The following is a 15,155-nucleotide window of genomic DNA, read 5'->3' as shown; positions in this document are numbered from 1 at the left end:
GACAGATCTGAATCAACTTAACGACAGAAGCATTTGTGGGTTCAGCACAAAGGGAGCTTGTAAATGTAGGAGACACCGAGATATACCGGGATTTAAGTGATGATGAGCATGCTGCTGTAATTGCTTTTCTACTGTCAGCATGTACAGAGTGTGTGAGTGCAGAGCGGAGCTGCGTGCACGTGTGCGCACTCCCTGCGGGGAAGCCGCGCACCTCCACGGAGGTTCTGAGGACGCCTAATGAGGAGGCAAGCGCCGGCTCTTTGTTCACAGGTGACAGGTGCGCACACGTACGTTTCCCAAAACCACAAAACAAGCTTTAAGTGTGTGTGTGTCTCGGGTAGCGCGCTCCCTTTGCATGCAGATCACACACGGCTACTGTAGCCCTCGGCGCGGCGCCTGCAGCAGGAGCCGCGTGCTTTCTGGGGACGACGGCACCGCCGCTCCACACAGTCAGCGTAAAGACGTCAGCGTGTGCATGCGGGGCGAAGCTGATGCACGTCTGGATGGATTTAACAGGCCGGGCGCATCACAGAGCGAGAGGGGGTGCTGTTAGCTCAGGAGCGCCGGTTTGTGATAAAATATAAAAGAGATAAAGACTGAAATCAGAGTTTCTTTTGAAGTCTCTGACAAACAAAGATATGAATGCAACGCTTTTCTTGCAGTTAAGACTTCTTCTATGGAAACAAAAGGCCTATTTCTCTTAAATACTCTTCACAAATTAGTCTAAATGTGTGTTAGTGAGCACTTCTCCTCTGCCGACGTAATCCCAGTTTAAGATGCTGCTTAGACAAGTTAATTATTGCTCAGGTATTTCTTCGGCTGGCCATAATAAAAGGATACTCTAAAATGTGCAGTTTCATCACAGAGCATGATGCCAGGGATGTCAAACGGTTTGAGGGAGTGCGCAACTGGCACACTGACCGCAGGAACGTCCACCAGAGCTGCTGTCTGTGAACTGAATGATCACAGTAGCAGCGTTTCAGAAAAGTTGTGTTTTCCCCTGATTGCTGCAACTTTAAGAGAGTAATCAAAAGATGTAAAAAAAAAAAAAATCCCACTGTCCAGCCTGGACAGTGCAGTTCTTCTGCAGTGTGTGCAGTTCTAGCAGAATCAGAAAGGAGGCAGCGCTGAGCAGAGGAGCCAGAGACAAGCAGACAATAGGTAAACTGGAGAGTTATTGTGCAAGAGAAAGAGACCTGTCCACATCATCATGACAATGTGTCAAGTGAACTGTTAATCCCCCATCTGGAGGCCCGCGGAGACGAGAGGCCGGCTCCGAGAGGAAGAGGGAAGTCTAGACAAAAGCATTCCTCCCTTCCTGCCATCCATCTCTCTGATTAAGAATTGGTTTCATAACCGGCCCCTTGATTATTACTCCCTGCTAATGTTTATTCACATCTTCAGTTTTTTTTTTTTTTAAGGTCATAAAACATGACTTTCCTTTGTGTCTGTTAGTGGACTGAATTCCTTTTTAATTACTCCATAAACACTTGGCAGACAGACACGCTGCATTTTTATATCAAAGATAAACTTTATGTACAATTCGTTCCACTTCACAAAGCACACGTCACTGGATAAAACAAGCAAATGAGTAATAAAAGCAACACTGAGCAGAGAAAATTAACTGTCCAGGTATGCTTTATCTCCTCACATAATTCAAACACAGTTTCGGTCCGCCGTGACATTTGCAGCGAATACACACCACAGACAAAAAGAGCTTTTACTGAAGGACGGTGAAAAAAGAAACAGCATAATGGTTATTATAGCATCCCTTTTTTTCTAGCTTTATGGACTCCAAACACTTAATAAACATCTTTAAATATTGGTTCTACTATCAGTAAACATGATAGTAAGAAGGAGCCAGTGTGTGTGTGTGTGTGTGTGTGTGTGTGTGTGAGGGAGAGAGAGAGAGAGAGAGAGAGAGAGAGAGATGCTTTTTACACCAGCTGCCCTTCCTGATGCAACCTGAGCAGCTGGAGTCCAACGGCTGAAAAATAAAAAGATAATCTTCACAAACAAACACTTTCTGCCCTTTTTTCCCTCAAAAACTGTCTATGGAGGCAGCAGAGGCTTCCTCAGCCGGCCGTGGCCACATCAGGACACGTGACCACGCGGAGGAAATCATGTGTGTCTGACACACCACAACACAGGCCTGACGAGACCACATGGCCCGGTATGTGGGTCAAAGGTCAGCTGGCAGGGGGGGGGGGGGGACAGAAATAGACCACTATCAGTGAGAGCAGACAGTATGCCGAGCTGAGACTGGCCTTTGTGGAAGGCCCTTTAAAAGCAAAATGCTAACATGCTAACATGTAGCAGGAAACCAGAGCTTCCTTATCAGCATCGATCAACTGATAATCAGTCAATACCTCGTCAAGTAACTAAAGGCTTGATGATAGCCTCCAACAGCTGAGCAAGCACTGCTTACACTGACGAGAAGAAAACATATTTATAAATGATCTGCTGTTGAAAAAGACATGTGAGCGAAACCACAACGACTTTATGTGTGTGTGTGTGTGTTGACCCAGTGCAGCTGTGCAGCATGGGACCTCTGCCAAGCCCCTAACAGACAATTACCCCACTGTGAGTGTGTGTGTGTGTGTATGTGTGTGTGAGAGAGAGAGAGAGGGAAACAAGAGTGCACATCACTAAAGCTGCCTGTCTGCTACTAGATGTGACCAGACTTTAACATGGTGAGCAGCTGCAGAGAGAGCCGCCCTCTTAAAGGCACAGCAGCGTCTATTATTTTTTTTCCACTGATAGCAAACAGCTAAGAAATGAAGCAGGAACAATTTTAAATTTCAATTTTAATCAAATCATTTTTGAACAACATATAGATTTGTCCTCTACATAAAAAAAACAGCCTGACTGAGTTAGAAATCTTCAACTTTAATTTTTTTTTAATCTCATTGGCGAAACATAATCTGTCAATTCATCCATATAGACAAAAAACATGAATCTGATTGTAATGTGATTGTCAGTGATGATAGCACTGCAAGTCCTAATGTTGGTTCGGGTAAAGTCTGACTTCCAAACTCTTGGAAACATTTTGGAAACTTTAAAAAAAAGATACTGTAATAGCAAATATCAATCTGATCCAGGTTAAAAAAAAATGATTTGCTTGATCTCATGACTATATACGAATGTAAAAAAATAAATTGTTTCACGACCGTAATCTAAAATTAGATCTAATCCTACATTATGGCCTTAATCCATCGTGAAGATAAACCCAGCATGGGCGTGTTTCTTTTTCCAGGATGCCTGATTTCCTACTAAATGTCATGACTAAAAACAAACTAAAAACCATTTCTTTATCAGTTCAACCTAGGTATGCACCGATACTGACACCAGTATCAGGAACTGGGTCACAAATGATCCCAGATACAACTTCTGTCTGTATTTGTTTTAAACTCTGGCTTCTGTAAATGTCTACATTCAAATTCATTTTTTGGTTTTCTGAGCTGAAACATATTTCACAAGAGAAAAAGCCCGAACTTCCATTATGTAATGGCTTTGTTTGTTCGTGCTGAACATAATTTGTCAGAACTATCACAGTTAAAGATGCTCAAAAAGCCTCTGAGCGCTTTAAAGATGTTTAAAAAAATGTTACAACAGGAAAAAAAAAAGGCATCGCTGCACGACTGGAAGTCGTTAGCTGTGTGGCACTGACTCACGCTCCTGAGGTGTCTGTTAAAAAGTGAGCATCATGAGCTCAGACGAAGGCTGCGTCATGCCCACGGACAGAGGAGGGGTGTGGTTTCTCCTCTGGCGCAACACGCCGAGTTTTCCATGCCCACCTTGCTTTAATATAGCTGACAGCCTCTTTAAACACACACACACACACACACAGGAAAGCCCCTCTGCTCAAAGCCAGAGATGGAAGCCACAGGACCGGGACGGCCTCCTCCGCCTCCTCCTTCCCCCTGAAGACACCGAGCATCTGCCACGTGTTTGGTCGCATGAGCGTGTTTGTTACAGTGAGAGACGCGCGGGCACGTGGGTGATTAATAACTGTACCGTGAATCTCTGTGATTCACCACGGCAAGTCACCGAAGGCTAACCTGTCTCGGGCATTTTGTGTGTGTGTGAGTCTGGGTGTGTGTGTGTGTGTGTGTGTGTGTGTGTGTTTGCAGAGTAATCAGGACTCTCCAGCTGCTTCCTGCTCGGTCCAGGTGCTCCATCAGACCTTTTTTCTCTCTCTTTAAAGGGCCGGCCGCTCAGGAAGAGCGTGAACTGTAGAAAAGCTGACCACCCTGCTCATTCTGCGCAAGAACTGCTGCGCGCGCGCACACACACACACACACACACACACGCACACACACACGCACACATGACTGTAACGTGACATGCTTTCAAGTGGAACTACTTTCATACCGGTGGTACAAACGGGTGAAATAGTTTATCAGCTTCACTGAAGTTAATCCATAATGGAACTTTTGAGTGTGTCTGTTCTGAAGCTACTTGAAAAAAGCACCGATACACCCGAGTATTGCAATATGCAAAAAAGAAAAAAAGAAAAAAAAAAAGCACTTAAACCTTGAAGCTCTGCATCACGTGACGTGTTTTATAGCCACATTATTAAAACAACACAGCCGTAACAGAAGCAGTCTCTTCTCATCCAGAAAGCAAAATATATTCCTAAATGTGGAAGTAATGCCAAAACAAATGTTTTATTTATGCTCAAAATGTTATGAACAGTTTACATTTTTTTTCAATTACCTTATAAAGAGAGAGAAAAGAAACAACAAAGCTAAGAAATAATCAATATTTGATTAGGCTGAGCTTGTTTTCCGAGCAGCAGCGAGCTGAGAGCTCTCTGTGCTGCACTGAGTCATCTCCTTAATGTTTCACACCATCTTTGATTATATCAAGAAACCACTATGTTGCTACTCATCCATCAGTTCATCTATTATTCCTTATCATCTCTGAGGGTGGATTACGGGATAAGTTAATCTGATAGCGACTACCTGAAGACACTCAGGTGTGTGTGAGGGAGCCGTCATGAATCTAGGTTAGTCCCTCTGAGATCCAGGATCGTCTCTACCAGCTCGACCTTTTCGCACGACGTGGGTGTTCAGCGTGGGCGGTTGATTTGGAAGTGTTTCTCACTCTAGTGGGAGCAGCCAAGACCGATCCATATCTCCGAGGTGCCCTAAATGCTCGACTTTGGCTGCATAATTATCAATTCACACACATTTGGGACAATTGGCTTGAGTGGGATGAAGAATATCCAGAGAAGTTTCCACTTATCACTGTGATCCATCAGCTTCCAGACAGAACTAATCATATTTACCTGAGGATACACCTCCTGCACAGTAATTCAAGAGGAGGCGCGGAGGGTAATCTATCATATCGGATGGCAGCTCCCGGGCGTCATCGCTCAGCTGCGCCCGTTTCTGCCGTCAAACAAGGCGCCGCCGCCGTCGCCGCATCAACTTCAATGTCACATCTGAAAAGGCTTTAAACTCCACCGCTCAAACTCAATCAAAATTTAATACTCACATTAAACATACAAGAGGCGGAACGAGATCAGGCCGCAACGTTTCAATACAACAAGGTCCGGAGTGCATTTGGAGTTTTTTTCACATTTAGAAACGTTTGACACAGCTCGACTCCGACCTGCAGACTAGGTGACTTCCGGGCAGGGGGCGGAGCTTCGCCGAGGCTGAAGTCATTTCTCTGAAGAGCATCTGATCACGCCGTGACTCACAAGATGACGAAATGCATCAGAAACGCTCGGTTTGTGTGTGTGTGTGTGTGCAGGTGGGTTAAGAGGGGAACGTCCGCGTGTGGCTGGACTCTTTCCACCGCTTCAGTCATCTCAAAGCTCTTTGAAAAGGTCGGTCGCATTAAGCAAGGAAGTGATTGAGGTTCAGCGCCTTGTTCAAGGACACTAATCAAACCAGCAACCTGTGGACGAATGATACTGGGGACTTCCTAATATTTCTGATTAATTAGAGAGCTAAAACATAAGGCCCTTGGGCTTTAATTGGCCCACAAGAGATTCTAATCTGGCCCGCCAAACCACAAAGCAAATGGCAAAAATTTCAAAGAAATCAATGAATTTCTTTAAACTTGTGTCAAAGCCTTGTAGTCAGGGAGAGTTGGTAAAAACACGTGGACATTTCGCTGCATTCTGGATCACTAGGTTTCATTAAAACAGTCTTTACTGTCATCTTTTTGAACTTAAAGGTTATTATGGCACTATTTTACTGGTCCTCTTGAGTCGAGATGAAATTGAGCTGCTCAAGGGTGCTCACAATAATCACAAACCCTGAGATGTAATGGGGAGTCTCATCGACACAAATATGTAAACTGCCTTTGTGTGTGTGCATGTGTGTGTGTAATGAGTCACTCTCTACAGGGGGTGGCAGCACACCGGGGTATTACATAACTTTCTCAGCTCTGATCTCAGTCTTGTTAGAGCTGCCTGGAAAAAACCACACATTTGACTGCACCTCTGCACTGCATCTCCCCCTGTTTAATCAGGAGGACTTCATCAGTGACTCATAATCACGCTGACAGGTGACGAGCTGCAGACTGAAGGTGCTTTAAGGCAAGATTTGAGGTGTAAATCCCAACAGTCTCATTAGGTTCTTGTTAAACCGGAGCCACGAGCTGAAGCTGGAGTTTGAAATGACGAATTCTGTTATATTTACTTCAGAAAACGCAATCAAACTTTGTCTCAGTCTGGTTACAGGTTTACACACTATGTGTAAATATCAGTCTTAGATTACAGATGTCAAAATAAACGATCAGCACTGTACAATGTGAGAAAGGGTAATCCAGTGTATTCTGCCATATAAATACAAAGAGATGGGAACTTGGATTGGGGCTGAAGCAACAGGACCACAGGATATCTATGTGAAAAGGGAAAGCCTTTGATGACTTACTAAACATCTTTAGGATGGGGTTTTTGGACATTTCGCTGTATTTTGCCCCAGAAGGTTTCATTAAAAATGGCTTCATGTTGAGATTATACTCATATTCTGCGCCACATCAACAAAAAAAAAACCGAACTTGAAAGTTTAAATTTAAAGGTTATTATGGCACTGTTTTACCCACCCAAGGTGAAACTGGGCTGCATGTGGCCTCTGAACTAAAATGTGTTTGATCTCCAACAACATGAGGTGAAGACTAGTTTTACAAGAAAGCCTTGATGTATTTTTACCTCTACAACCTGCTGACTTAAAAAAACAGAGTTACCAGCATACCAAACAGAGCTGAGACTCAAGCCTTGTAAAAGAGGAATGTTGCAAGGACACGAGCGCTTTGCGCAAATTACTGGCAACGACTCATTTCTGCTCACCTGAAGGTTTCTGTTTCTGTTTCACCTCATGTCGACTCGACTGGACACCGCTCTTTTTCACATCTAAATTTAGGCTTTAGTCTCACCTCGCACAATCTCGCTAAAAATCTACTGACAAGTCAGGTTTAAAAAACACAGAATGATCAGCAGTTCATTAGGATAAACAGCTTCAGTTTTCAGTTTCAGACCCAGAAAAAAGAGCTCGAAGAAGTCCTGATTTCCACTGAAGAGTTGAATGGTGTTTCTGTTGCCAGTCAGCAGGCGTTTCTCAGCACGTGACCCTGCACTCTGACCTTTTGACCCCACTGGTGGTGGTGGGGGAGACTCAAGACAAAAGAAACTTTGGCGCTTTGGAAAGCGGGGACTGCTCAAAGAAAAGAAAAGCAGAGCGGGATTTTTGAGCCACTCCTGGACGTCGGTTAAAGAGTGATCTGCCGGCTGGATGAATCTCTGACGTTCACCTGCCACAAAGGCTTACCTCTGTCTGCCTAACACACACTCCACTCTGTGTGTGTGTGTGTGTGTGTGTGTGTGTGTGTGTGTGTGTGTGTGTGTGTGTGTGTGGGACTTAAGCATCCCTGACAACAACTGGGTCACACGCTAACGCAGCGCTGTTCGGAATTTCCTCCCACACGTGCGTCCATACACACAGTGCAAGCACAGCGCTGACCTGCATATCAACACGTCATGTGTAATAAAACCTCTCACTTCTCTCCCTTCACTCACACACACACACACACACACACACACACACACACAATAGGTGTGTGTCCTCGTCCTCACGGTGACAGATACAGCCTTAGCGAGCTTACAGTAAAGCAGGAGGCCGTATACAGGAAGCGACATATTGGGAAGTGAGGAGGGATTCATGTGGTGAGTGGTCACTTCCTGTTTACCTTCCCTCCTCCTGGCATGCCTCGGAAACTCAGTTCTGCAGATTTTCTCTGATTATTCAGCCCCGTGTTTCCTTTTAGCTGATAGCAGAGACTCGGCATACGAGATTCAAATTTTTAAACTGAGCGTCAGGAAGAGGATGTGAAAGGTCTGACGTTGCGAGTTAATTTTAAAACACCGAAACACTTCGATGAAGGAAGTAAATCTGACTTAACTGTGCAGAATAAAACCTTTATACCTCCAGAGCAGAGAGTGTAAATAAGCAATGCAGCTCATTACAGTTATCACACGACGTTTTTCTCACTTTGACACAGAGGATGCCCTGAAACTTTTGGTACTCTCACATCACTGCTGCCAGTTCCTGAAATTAAAGGTTCTTAGACGATACTCTCTCTCATAACCCAAATCCTTCCTTCTAACTTCTACTGACTCAGGGTGGCGGCAGACATCCCCAGCAGACCATGAACCGGTATCACCAAGCCTGAACACAAGAAACACACCACTTTGCCACTTCATATGAGGAAACAAGCAGAGATCATATCGTGTAAAAACTGTGTGCGGTGTTGTTACAGAGTTTGTTATGGAGATCAGGCAAAAAAAAACAATGGCTTGACCCACAATCCCAGGTGACTGCTTAACTCATATACACACTTCACTGAATCCAACTTCAACCAATCAGAAACTTTAGCCAAAAAAGCTACCAATGAATGCTGACACCAGAGGGGGGAAGAATTAAAGACGGGCGAAAACAATGGAGGGTTATCAGGGAGGTGAAGAAGCACGGAGGAGGATACACACACGAAACATGAAAACAAACACAGAGCGCAGCCACAACGTGAATACATGAAACTGCAGGAGCAAAACCGTGAAACCATTCTGTATGCACCGACCCCGCTGTTTTTAAAGTGAATCCGCAGCACATAAAACATAATTATTTTCAGCTTAGTCAGTCTTTTGGAATATGCATATTATCGACAGCGATAAATTGTGCCGTCTTAGTGAGCGAGAGGTAAAGTATGTGTCGTCTTAGAGGACAAAACGGAGCAGAGAGACACATGGAGACTCACACGGCCTGGATGGAGGTGTGCGGCGGCTTCCTGATCAGATCGATTCCTCTCTCATGTGTCAGCCGCTCATTTCTGATTTACATCTGGCAAACGAGAAAGCACTTCAGCACCACCACGGAGCCGCCGGTGGAAACTCCCCGCTGCCTGTGCGGTGCTTTTAGACGCACGCAGGGAGAAACGGGAGTACTCACTTCAAAAACACTGAGCAGCCTGCAGCGTGTGTGCGTGTGCGTGTGCGTGTGTGTGTGTGTGTGTGTATGTGTGTGTGTGTGTGCGTAAGAGAGAGAGCAAAGGAGGAGGCCGGGCCGTCCATCACATAACCTGCACTGTCATACTCACTCATCTAATCACTCCCACCTTACACACACACAGACACACACACACACACACACACACACACACACACACACGGCGCTTTCTCTGGTGCCCACACACACTGGCTTCCACTCGTGCACCCACTCTGGCAGGGCGTTTCCCATCCTCCTTCACCACACTGGCTGTAGAGCAGAGCTTAAATTTAATTTAGCACTACACTACATGCATTAATCTGCCGCATCAGGAGGCGCGCGCACACTAATCTTCTCTGCCAGGAGGCCATCCATACTAGCGCTCTACACCTGGATTAAATGGGTTCATACAGTAATCTATCATGGATGATTTACAGCGAGCAGCTTCCGTTTGTACGCCGGGGTTTTTTACCTCCGATGTGTCGATTACAGCAGTGATCGGAGCGGAGCCGCAGACGGCGTCCTGATAAATGAGACGGCTCCATACGCTCAGAATTATCTTCATCCTCACATTTCACAAGACAAGCTTATTTAAACCAGATGAATCGGCCACTTACTTTTCTTTTTAGTTAATTGATCAGGCGAGAGGCGTCGCAAAAACGCTGACAGTGAAAATGATGATGCATCGAGTCCCGTTTAACAGGTGCATCTAAAATTAATGGGTAAAATATTAAATGCCTTTTAGTCTATATGTATGGAGAAATAAACGAATCAGTATATTTCATGACAATTTTTTAATTTATTTTAAAGGCAACTGCAAGAACAGGAGTTACTTATTCGGTTTTTTGCAGGCTATCACGATAAATGTTAACACTGGACGTTAAGTGGAAGGAGAAGGACACGACTTTGCTGTGTGAAATGTGCAGAAACACATGTGTGAGTTAATCAGTAACTACGCTGTTCAATTCAACACCTTTACATCAAGCACTCGTTGGCTTCAGCCTCTCAAATGCTTTTAAGAGAGGCAATGCGGTGTAGTGGTTAGCACTGTCACCTCACCGAAAGGTTTGAAAGGTCTGTCGTGAAGTTTGCCGTGGTGCTTTCCAGTTGCCCCAGGCTTCATAAGGCCCCAATTACACAAAGTTTCAGGTGAAAACACGTCGTTTTTGCATATTGGCTCCAGAAATGTTTTGCATTTACACGGCCACGTTTTGAAATCGATGAAGTTTGCATGTTGGGTCACTAGTGGGTGCCCTTGTGTATTTTTGTAATGAAACCAAGCATACAGAGAACACATTAACATGTGAAGGACAGTGTGTTTTCAGTGGCTTCGAGCACCATTGTCATGAAAACGGACACCCAAAATTTAGGTCAGTATCTTGGTAATGAACTGTGAACTCCTGAGTTTTGTTTTTAATATCAGCATATAAAGTGTACATTGAATTTTTCTGACTGTCTTTAGTGTATCTATAGAAACAAGAGGAAGAACAACTTTCCTACGTGTCTCTGCTCTTGTCTGACTTACAGTGTTGTGATTGATTGAATGCTACACCCCTTATTTTCTGTGAAACAGACCTTCGAAGTTCAGTCATTTGTGACTTAATTCCCCTTAATTATTTTCAATTTCTGTAATTTTCTTTGTCTGATTCGGTCTCATTATGGACTGGCGACCTCTCCAGGGTCCTTCCTACTCTTTCCCCAACGTCAGCTGGAATTGCTTTTCAGCCAACGTGACAGTAAGTTGCGTTGTGAAAGACAGTCAGAGGATCTTTGATAGCATAAATAGCTTAGCGTTCATTCTTTCCATTGTCATTATCAGAGACATAAAAGCTGTAGCTTATATTTCCCTTATAATTTAGTATTTTTTCCTACATCGTCCTATCCAGGAGACCATTTGCCGTCTCTTGTTACCCTGTCACACCAACTCTTGTGTTCTGAATCATTTCCTCCACCTGCTGGAGTGTCTTCTCGGTGATTAGCCCAGGAAAAGACACAAATACTCCCAACAGGTGTACAACTATAATATCCCTGACAAGGAACCAGACATGGGGATCTGCATAATTCTGGCTGTGAACCTCTACTCATCCTAATCAGTCAAACGACTCAATCCAATATTGATAAGGTGAAGAAAGAAAAAAAAAAAAAAGCTCTCTCTGCACATTTGAAGGTGGATGTCTCGCAGCCAGACGAGCCTCTTCTCTTTCACAGCGGACACGCTGACTTGTCGTAGCGAGAAAAGCACAGGTGTTACGAAAAACTTCAACAATGGGCCTATTCAAGTGTCCCGGTAAGCCATGACAGTGTGACAATGAGCGAGGACCAGGAGCCTGAAACTGAAGCAGCTGAATTCAATTCAGCCATCGTTAATTTTATTAGCGACACCTGTGCTTTTCTTACACTGACATGTCAAAATGTCCTCTGGAGAAAAAAAAAAGGCCTTTTTCAATTATTGGTGAAAGATGACACATCCAGAAAAGCGACCCTTTCTCATACCAACAGCTCTTTTTCATATTCAGCTTCACCTAACTTTGAAAATATTGACTCCACTGTCAGAGATTGTTGACTCTGTGTTGTGTAAACAGGGAAAAGGCAAACCATGAGTTACAAAAATATTCAAAACTAATACACAGGCTCAAAAAGCACCAAACAAATAATCATGGACATTTTGGTTTCAAACAGTGTGTTGAAGTTGGCTGAGAACTATCAATGAACTGAAAAGAAGCCATTGCATAACCAGCATGTCGCCAGATTCCGATTACAACAGTGAAAATAAACTTAACACAATTTCATTGCAAGCTAGACGAAGAAAGACTTGGAGGAAGCCCCAGCCGACATTAGAGAGACCGGTAGGAGTTTATCAGGGACTCAAAATAAATCACACAAGGTCACTAACAAACCTTACAGACATGTTTCTGGACTGTGGGAAGAAGCTGGATTTGCTGGGGAAAACCTAGAGTCTTGAGGCTGCCATTTAAACCATACTGGACCAAAGATGAGTGATCATGGCAGTATCTTTGATATTGTACAGTAAGATGGGATCATGCACGACCATTGTCCCGGTCATGGGACCGTCTACTTCCATACTGAGCATTTCACCTGTACTTGAGCTCAATCAGCAAGTATTGTCTTGCTTCACCACTGCTGTATGCAGATGATGTAGGATAATGTTTCACTAATGGAGTTTGTTGACGCATTTGTCATCTCAACTTCAGTGAAGCGCGACACTGTCCAGTCAAAGTGAAGGCCAACTTATGGAAATGTGTCGCATTAACAACCCCTTGTCACCCGATGAGCACCTCCAAAAATTTGTAATGACGAAGAACACAGAGTGTAAAGAGCTGTGACTGGATTTGTTTTGCATACACAAGAAATAAAACGGTTTATTTTCAACAAATCACATTTAAATCAAATGCTTCAGCATGCAAGTGCGATGCAACACAACATCTAGTACCTGAAAATAAACGCAACGAATGCATTTCACGTGATTTCACGACAGATCGCTAAGAAGCACGACGCCCCCTAGTGTCACAGCGGAGAAATACTGATGCAAAACTTCAGAAGCTCCACGACGGCACCGAGGCAATGGACTGTCGTTTGCGTTGTATCAATTGAGAGGCAGAGCTCAGCCTTTACTGTCAAACTAACCTGAGTTTATGAAGTCTGGTCTAACATGCAAGAGACTTGTAAGACCTCTGAAATCGGGGAGGAAAGCGGCATAGTGGTTGTCAATCTCGCTCTATAGTGAGAATGTTCCTGAATTAACCCCATGTTGGGATTTGGGGCCTCTCCGCGTGGGGTGTGCATGAATTGTCTCAGGGAATTGCAGTTTCATGTGTTTCAGATTAATTGGTGGAAGTGCTAGAGAAGAAGGATTATTAAAAGCTCACAGTGTGGAGGAGACATTTTCCCCAAGTTCAGACCCTGAACTTCTGCCTTCGTACTGTGAGACGAAAGGACGAATAAAAATATGAGAACATGACAAGACGTACATTTAGTTTGTTCACAGTGAGCATGTGCAGCTTCATCACAGAGCTACCCTCCTCCCTCCTCCGACACTGTAATTACGTCTAACGACACCTTAAAAACACTATATAAACCCAGTAGTGTACCCAGTGGGCTCTCTGCTGATGCAACATCAGTCAGCCATGAGGAAGAGACAAGCAGGCTAATCGCAGTGAAGCAGTCTGCCTGCCAGTCTGACCTGCTACCCTGCAGTTTGACAAACAGCCCGGGGAACAAGGGCCTGATTTTTGGTGAAATATCTCTTTAATAGCCGTGTGAGTCCAAAGGCTTAGAAAGGACAGGTTTGAGGGCAGAACCTGAAGTCAGGCAGAAAATAGCTCAAGGAGTGTGTGTGAGTGTGGGGGTGTGTGTCCATGTGTGTGTCTCAAGGCGGCCTCGCCAAGAATAAGCGATTAAGAGGAGCTGAACTGACCCTGTTTTCTCCTCTTCTCCGAGGCAGACCCATGGGGATGAAAGGCAGGGGAGGTTACATAAGCTTCACTCCCAGGAGACACTTACATATAAAACATAACATACACTGTCAGTCTGACAGACAGACTGACTGATTGTACTGACTGTGTAACTCTGAGAGATAAATCAAAACAATGCAGGACACGGTGATAAGTGGCCCTGGTGGATTCGGCAGCGGAGAATCTTGTTTGCCTTTAACTCGACCGGCTCTAGTCGACTAGTCAGAGCCATTCCTGAAACACCAGGCAGACAAAGGGGAAGCTGAGTGAGGGAGAGAAAGAAAATCAATCTGATAGCTTGAGCTTCTGTGCCAGGGGCCACACACAAGCTCAACCGACCAGAGAGCTACTGATTGAATTTACCTAAGAAGCCCAGCTGTTACCGAGAGACAGAGAGACGTGTGTGTGTGTGTATGTGCGTGTGTGCGTGTGTGTGTGCGCGTGTGTCTGCGCACCCAAGAAAAACTGCCATACAAGCACTTTCCTTTCTTCTGTCTTCCTTTCAGTAATTCCATTTTATGTCATTCTCCACTTTGGCAGATATGAGACTTTAAGGCTGGGACATTAAATCTTGTTGGGTTTGCTAAACGACTGTGCGTGCACGTGCACTTTTACGGCGCCCCGGCTCGTGACAGGCCGTATATTATCCTCACATCACCTGCATGTGACTCTTTGATTTCATTATGAGCACAAACAGACTGCGACACATTGCAGCATGACCTGCAGACGGCGAACAGGTTTCTTGCGTTTCCACTTTGCAGAGGCGGAACCGAGATGCAGCAGTTACGACTGTAATTTCACAAACCGTGTGAAGTCAGCATGTTTCACCATTGCATGTGTGGGTTCTCTCCAGGTACTCACACCCCACAGCCCAAAGACATGCATGTTAGGTTAGATCAGAGGTATCAAACACAATGCAGCATCATATCATCTTGAAATAGTGCCACACTAACCTACTGGCCCACGGGCCTTATGTTGGACACCCCTGACTTAGGTTAATTGGTGACTCTAAATTGCTCGGTGTGTGTTTCCTTGTTTCTGCTCCAGTTAGTAGTTATTAACTGTCATTTTGATAGACTGAGTCAACTTGAAAGATTCATTTCATCTGACAGCATTTTAATTTGTCTGCTATTTGTCCAGGAATTTGATCACTTGTGATAAATATCTTGTTATAATAATGAACTCT

General features: G+C 44.5%; 1 protein-coding gene across 3 annotated transcripts in view; it reads right to left on the bottom strand.

The window, feature by feature from the left end:
* Positions 1–15,155, bottom strand: part of LOC115404997 (zinc finger E-box-binding homeobox 1-like) — a 60,529-nt gene that overhangs the window by 24,774 nt on the left and 20,600 nt on the right. The gene's annotated exons all lie outside the window — the stretch shown is intronic.

The sequence above is a fragment of the Salarias fasciatus genome, chromosome 18 (assembly GCF_902148845.1).
Source record: "Salarias fasciatus chromosome 18, fSalaFa1.1, whole genome shotgun sequence".
Lineage (NCBI taxonomy): Eukaryota > Metazoa > Chordata > Actinopteri > Blenniiformes > Blenniidae > Salarias > Salarias fasciatus.
The sequence above is the reverse complement of the archived record's forward strand: the minus strand, read 5'-3'. Positions and strand labels throughout refer to the sequence as shown.